Source organism: Capsicum annuum, chromosome 4, assembly GCF_002878395.1.
Source record: "Capsicum annuum cultivar UCD-10X-F1 chromosome 4, UCD10Xv1.1, whole genome shotgun sequence".
Classification (NCBI taxonomy): Eukaryota; Viridiplantae; Streptophyta; class Magnoliopsida; order Solanales; family Solanaceae; genus Capsicum; species Capsicum annuum.
The window spans coordinates 14,149,014-14,155,154 of record NC_061114.1 but is presented as its reverse complement, the minus strand read 5'-3'; positions in this window follow the sequence as shown (position 1 = coordinate 14,155,154).

Sequence of the window (6,141 nt, the reverse complement as noted above, 5' to 3'; positions counted from 1 at the left end):
TCCAATTTGTGGACTGTTTTGGTGTTTTTTTGTGTCTCCTTTGTCGACACAAAGTAGATTAAAAACACAAGCACATTAACAAGAAGAACACAAAGTCTCAGTTTTAGGACACCAAACCCGAGAATGAATAACAACAACAATGAAATAGATAGATAGATAGATAGATAGATAGATAGATAGGTAACTTGACATACAAATGTACAAATACTATGAAACTAAGTGTATATTAAACAGAAGGACCCAAGAATTCATACAAGTAACACCAAGCTCTACGGTGACCTTAAGGGAATGGGATTCCTAAGCAACCAACGTTTCAAAACTAGCACCAACACAAGTGATATCCACACTTGTTTACAAGGAATCCACCTTGCAAGACTCTCTCTCTAGAGCTCTCAAAATATATCATCAAAGTTATGAGAAAATGACCTAATATATTCTATTTATTGCCTAGGTTACAACTTATTACAAAATGACTAAAATGCCCTTAATGAGCTAACACTCCAAAGCTTGTTCCATTAGTTGGCCAGTCACCCGAGCACGAGTTCGTTACATATTGATCCACAATCACGATCGTACTCGTATCAATGGGGGCCATCACCAATCTTATCTCTTGATAAGAAACTGTATTATTGTATTTTTGTTGATCAATATACCAAATATACTTGGCTCTATACATTAAAAAATAAAAGTGAGGTTAAAGAGATCTTTCAAAAATTCTATCCTATGATGGAAAAGCACTTTAACACAAAAATTTTATCATCGTACACCGATGGTGGAGGAGAATACAAAAGTCTTGACCCTTATCTCTCACTTTACGGCATTGAACACCTCTCTACTCCACCATATACGCCTCAACGAGTTGCACTTGCAGAACGACGACATCGCCATATCGTCGAAACTACAAGAACGCTCTTACATGAGGCATCCCTTCCTCCATAATTTTGGTCTTTCGTATGTCATCACACGGTCTACCTCATTAATCGTTTGCCCGTCTCTCAACTTAATAACCAATTCCCATTCCAACATCTACTTGGAAAATCGTCTGATTATAGCTCCCTGTGAATTTTTGGTTGTTTATGTTATCCATGGCTTAAATCATACTCCAAAAACAAACTTGAACCAAAATCTACCCCGTGTGTCTATCTCGGATTTTCCTTTATCTCATCATTGTCACCAATGTTTTGACCCAATTTCTGCAAAGGTATATTTATCTCGAGATGTACAATTTATTGAGAATGTTTTTTCTTTCAAAACCATGTTCTCCAATATTGCCATCAAATCATCTCACCTAAATGAGATAATATCATGGTTTCAAATTCTCCTGATCCCACGCCCAAACTTTCCATAACTTTAGAGCTTCCGATTCCTTTAGAAATAGACGCCCAAGCATCTGTAAAGTCTCGCTCAGTATCTTCCCCTTCCCCAGCAGAGTTACAGGCCAACTCAAACTCACAATCCGACTCCGACAGTGAACTAGCGGTGGACGCAGCTTCTCTTTCTCCAAGTAAATTTCTATCACCCTTATCTTCTACAATTACAATGCTCCCAGAATCCTCTTCTCACCCTACTACCCAGAAGATCGCACCACTAGACCTCCCTATAAATAAATCAACGCATATACCCATAAACACAATGGGCAGCCCGCGTCTCCTCCTCGTTTATCATCGCAGGAACACAATTCCATCTACACCCATGGACTATCGACCAGATTGTCCTATCCCTGAGTCGGAGCTTGCTCCTTCACCACCTAAATGTCCTTCTCCTCCTACTCGTGCTGTAACGCGATCCCAAAATAACATCACTAAACCAAAATAAACTTTTGATTACCTAGCCAAAGTGAATCCTACCATCACACCAACTACTTTCAAACAAGCACAAAAATATTCTGAGTGGCGTGAAGCAATAAAACAGGAACTTGATGCTTTAATTAAAAACCAGACTTGGGAACTTGTTCCTCTTAACCTAACTAAAAATATTATTTCCTGCAAGCGGCTTTTCAGGATCAAAAGAAATACAAATGGGTCTATTGACAGCTATAAAGCGAGCGAAAGACTTCACTTAGAGATTGGGCATTGACTTCCATGCGACTTTCAGCCCAGTCATAAAGCCTACCACAATTCGAATCATCCTCTCTGTTGCACTTCGCCACAACTGGAACCTCCGTCAGTTGGACGCCAACAATGCATTTCTTCAAGGCAACTTGAAAGAGGAGGTGTACATGGTACAAACTTCGAGATTCACTAATGATGACAAACCAACTCATATATGTCGTCTAAGCAAGGAAATATATGGATTGAAACAAGCCCCTCGGGCGTGGTACAATGCTCTCACAGGTTATCTCTCATCCATAGGCTTTGTTAAAATAAAATTTGATGTCTCACTACTCGTCAAACAAGGTTTAGGTGAGACAATGTTCATCCTTGTCTATGTAGACGACATTATTATCACTGGGAGCAACACTTCAAGTGTCGACCAGGTTATTGCTTCTCTTGCTTCTAAATTCTCAGTTAAAGATTTGAGAAATCTTTACTACTTTCTTGGTGTTGAAGTGATATGCAGCTCTAATGGTTTAATTCTCACCCAAGCAAACTATGTGAATGATATCCTAAATGATGAGTTAATGACCGACTGCAAAAGTGTTCACACGTCAATAAGCGCAACTGAATTGCTCACATTGTCTGATAGTACTCATTTGACTGATGCCACACGCTATCGTCGGGTATTAGACAGGCTTCAATACCTATCTTTCACTAGACCTGACATCGCATGTGCTGTGAATAAGTTGTCCCAGTTTATGCAAGCGTCGTCAGACCTTCACTGGAAAGACGTGAAGAGGGTTCTCTGCTACCTGTGTGGCACCGTTCAGCTAGGCTTATGTGTAACTCCCATTGAGGACTTTAATCTACACATATATTCTAATGCAGATTGGGGTGGGGACATTGCAGACCGAGTTTTCATATTTGGGTATATCCTGTTCCTTGGCCACAATCCAATTAGATGGTTATCAAAGAAACAAAATACTATCTCTCGCTCCTCCACTGAGTCTGAGTATAGGGCAGTGACTAATGCCCTTTCAGAAACCATTGGGTTACCAATCTCCTCACTGAGTTGCACTTTCCAGTACATCAATTGCCTACAATTTATTGTGACAATCTTGGAGCCACATTCTTGAGCAAAAATCCAGTCCTCCATAGTTGTGTGAAATATGCTGCAATAGATTTTCACTTTGTTTACCACCATGTCAATGTCAAAATGGTTTGGGTTGTCCATATTCATTGTGACAATCAACTAGCAAACTCTCTCACCAAGGCACTGCCTAAACGTGCTTTTCAGCAAAATCTTTCCAATTTTGGCTTAGTGACCCATCGTATAACTTGAGGGGGCGTATTGGCACAAAACGTAACCCCTGTTAATTTATGTTTGTTCGGTTATTAGTCAGTAGTTTAGTCAGCATTAGTGTTTCGGCAATCCTTGTTTATTTAGGATACTGCCTTAGTTATTTCAGCAATCCTTTTTTATTTAGGTTATGTTATTAGGGTTGGTCTAGGAGTCTTATTATTTTCTTTGTCACTCTATTTAAACGTTGTCTGCATTCATTAATAAACAATTTTATTCAGCAGTTACTCTGCGTTTATAATGCGTTCCATACGTTGATCTATAAAATATAAGTTCATCATTCCCCATTAAACATAAAGTTGCTTTCAATACAATAAAATGCTCTTCCAATGATAATGGTTGTACGTTGCAAATTGGTTGTGTTAACAATCTCCAACCATCTTGTTCCATGATCCAAATGTTCGATTTCATAGTAGAATATTTAACGTTGTATAAACCAAGACAACCTTTCAAAGTCGATGTAAGAAACCATCGATCATTATATAGATCCGGTGATGGAAGCTCTTTCAATTCGTCTGACTTCACATCAAAGCATATGATCATACTAGTTTTACCACCATTCTCCTCGAGTTTCCATGGTAGAGACCAATATACACAACTTTCAATGCTAGTACCTCGACTAATACCTCGATTCCAAAAATATGATCTTAGTAATTCGAAACTAGCAGGGAGGCCTAGGAGATGTTGTTTAATTGTCCAAGAATGTGTACTTGTAGAGTAGACAACATAAAACAATCCATAGATCAATATAACCTCGTAAGCATCGGTGGTAGAATCTTCGTAACACAAACCACAAGCATGAGGAAGTGCATAGTTGTTAAGATATGGACATGATTCAAGATTTTGGTGTTGTCTAATTGATGGATTCCACAAAACAATGTTCATATGTTCTTTCTTTAACAGTAGCAAACCATCAAGTGAGCATAAGACATTATAATTCTTCAGAGGGAACTCTTCTTGAGTTTCTATGATAATTTGGGGATTTATAATGTCAATCAATTTGAATCCACCAGTACTTTTGTTTTGTAACAAGAGCTTTTCATTGCCCAAAGCTTTGGATTAATCACGGTGAGCTTTAACGAATAAGTTTCCCGAGATTATATTTTTCCATTGTGTAGAGACAGATTTAAAATGTAACAATGTCGTAAGTGGAAGCTTAATAAAGACGGAAAATAGAATATCATACGAAACAGAATTATATGTTGAATTCTTATGCATGATGGAGAGATTGAATTTTCACTAAGGAAATTCGACATATAATTTATATAGATATCGAATACAAGTCCTTTGAGGGATAGCATAAGGAAAATAGGAAAAAGATTCTTTTCTTTTTATGGTTGAATTAGGAAGTCAAAAACGGTGCCAAATATTGTTATATGAAAAAAAGTCACATTATGATGTAAAAAAATTCTAAGTAGTTATTGAAAATGTTAGACGATAGTTTAATAATTTGCATCTAAGGTTGAGCAATGTATGAATAAACAACATGTGTAGTTATAAAGTTCATGTTATTGGAATTTAAAAATTTAGCAGAACTATAACAACATTGTATACAATTTTCAATACAACTACATTACAGTACACATACAATACATATTTGATGCAATTCGATTGTAACTTCGAACTTCAACAAACTAAGACGGAAATTCAGTCCAAAACTATCTCAAATCTTATCCAACAACCCCGAATTTTAATTTCGAACCCTCTCGAAATTTCAATTCTTTTGAGACATCACCTACTCAAAACGAAGTTCATTTACGGCAAATCAATTTTTAAAATTTAAAAATACTCAATTATTTCACTGATTTTGAGCCATCAAAATCACAAAAAAAATCAGGGTTATGTTTGGTAAATAAGAAAATTATTAGCGTCTTCTTTAATTAAGGCGTGTGATTATTTCCTTTTCAAAGTAGAGACAAATCCAAATAATAACCTATAAAGGGGACATTTTCAGTAATCAACCCCTTTTTTATTTGGTAATTTTGGCTAATTTTGTAATTTGGTATCCTTTTTTCTTTCTCTACTCCTAGTACAAAAACAGCCCTTAATTAAAATTAAATTTTATTTTTCTGCTCTCATATATATACTAGTTTAGAGTACGTACTTTGCACGTATGATTTTGCAAAGATTTGACTTTTAAAACAAGGAAAATTTTTAAATATAGAAAAAAAAAAAAAACTGTACCTTGATTTTAAAAACAAGGAAAGATTTTAAATATAGAAAAACAATCATACCACAAATATGGTTCAAATTGATGTGTCTCTCTTAGCCTCTGACAACAAGAAAAAGAGGTACTCATGACAAACGCAAAAGTGATCCATCAACCACTTAAAACTTCTAGTGGTAAAATACATATATATGCTTACACTAAAATATATGTTTATGTCTACATTATTATATTAATGTGTAAAAAATCTTTGAAAGGTGATTTAAACTTTTACACTTTATTAAAAATCTTCGCAATAGATAAAATCATTTAATTTTAAACGGTCAACCATTGCACGTGTGAGACACGTGCAATTAAACTGGTTTTTAAAAAGTGAGATGTTACTTGTAGCCTTTTAAAAAAATAAGAACTTAGCGACACCTAATATATAGAAGGTTGTATACATAAATAACACACCTTTTTGTAGCTTATCTCGCATTATTAGGTAAATGACAAATTAAAAAGGATATTGATCTTTCATATATATCAACTAATAGTTAAGTGACATACATCCCATGCTAAATAAAGTTGATGTCATT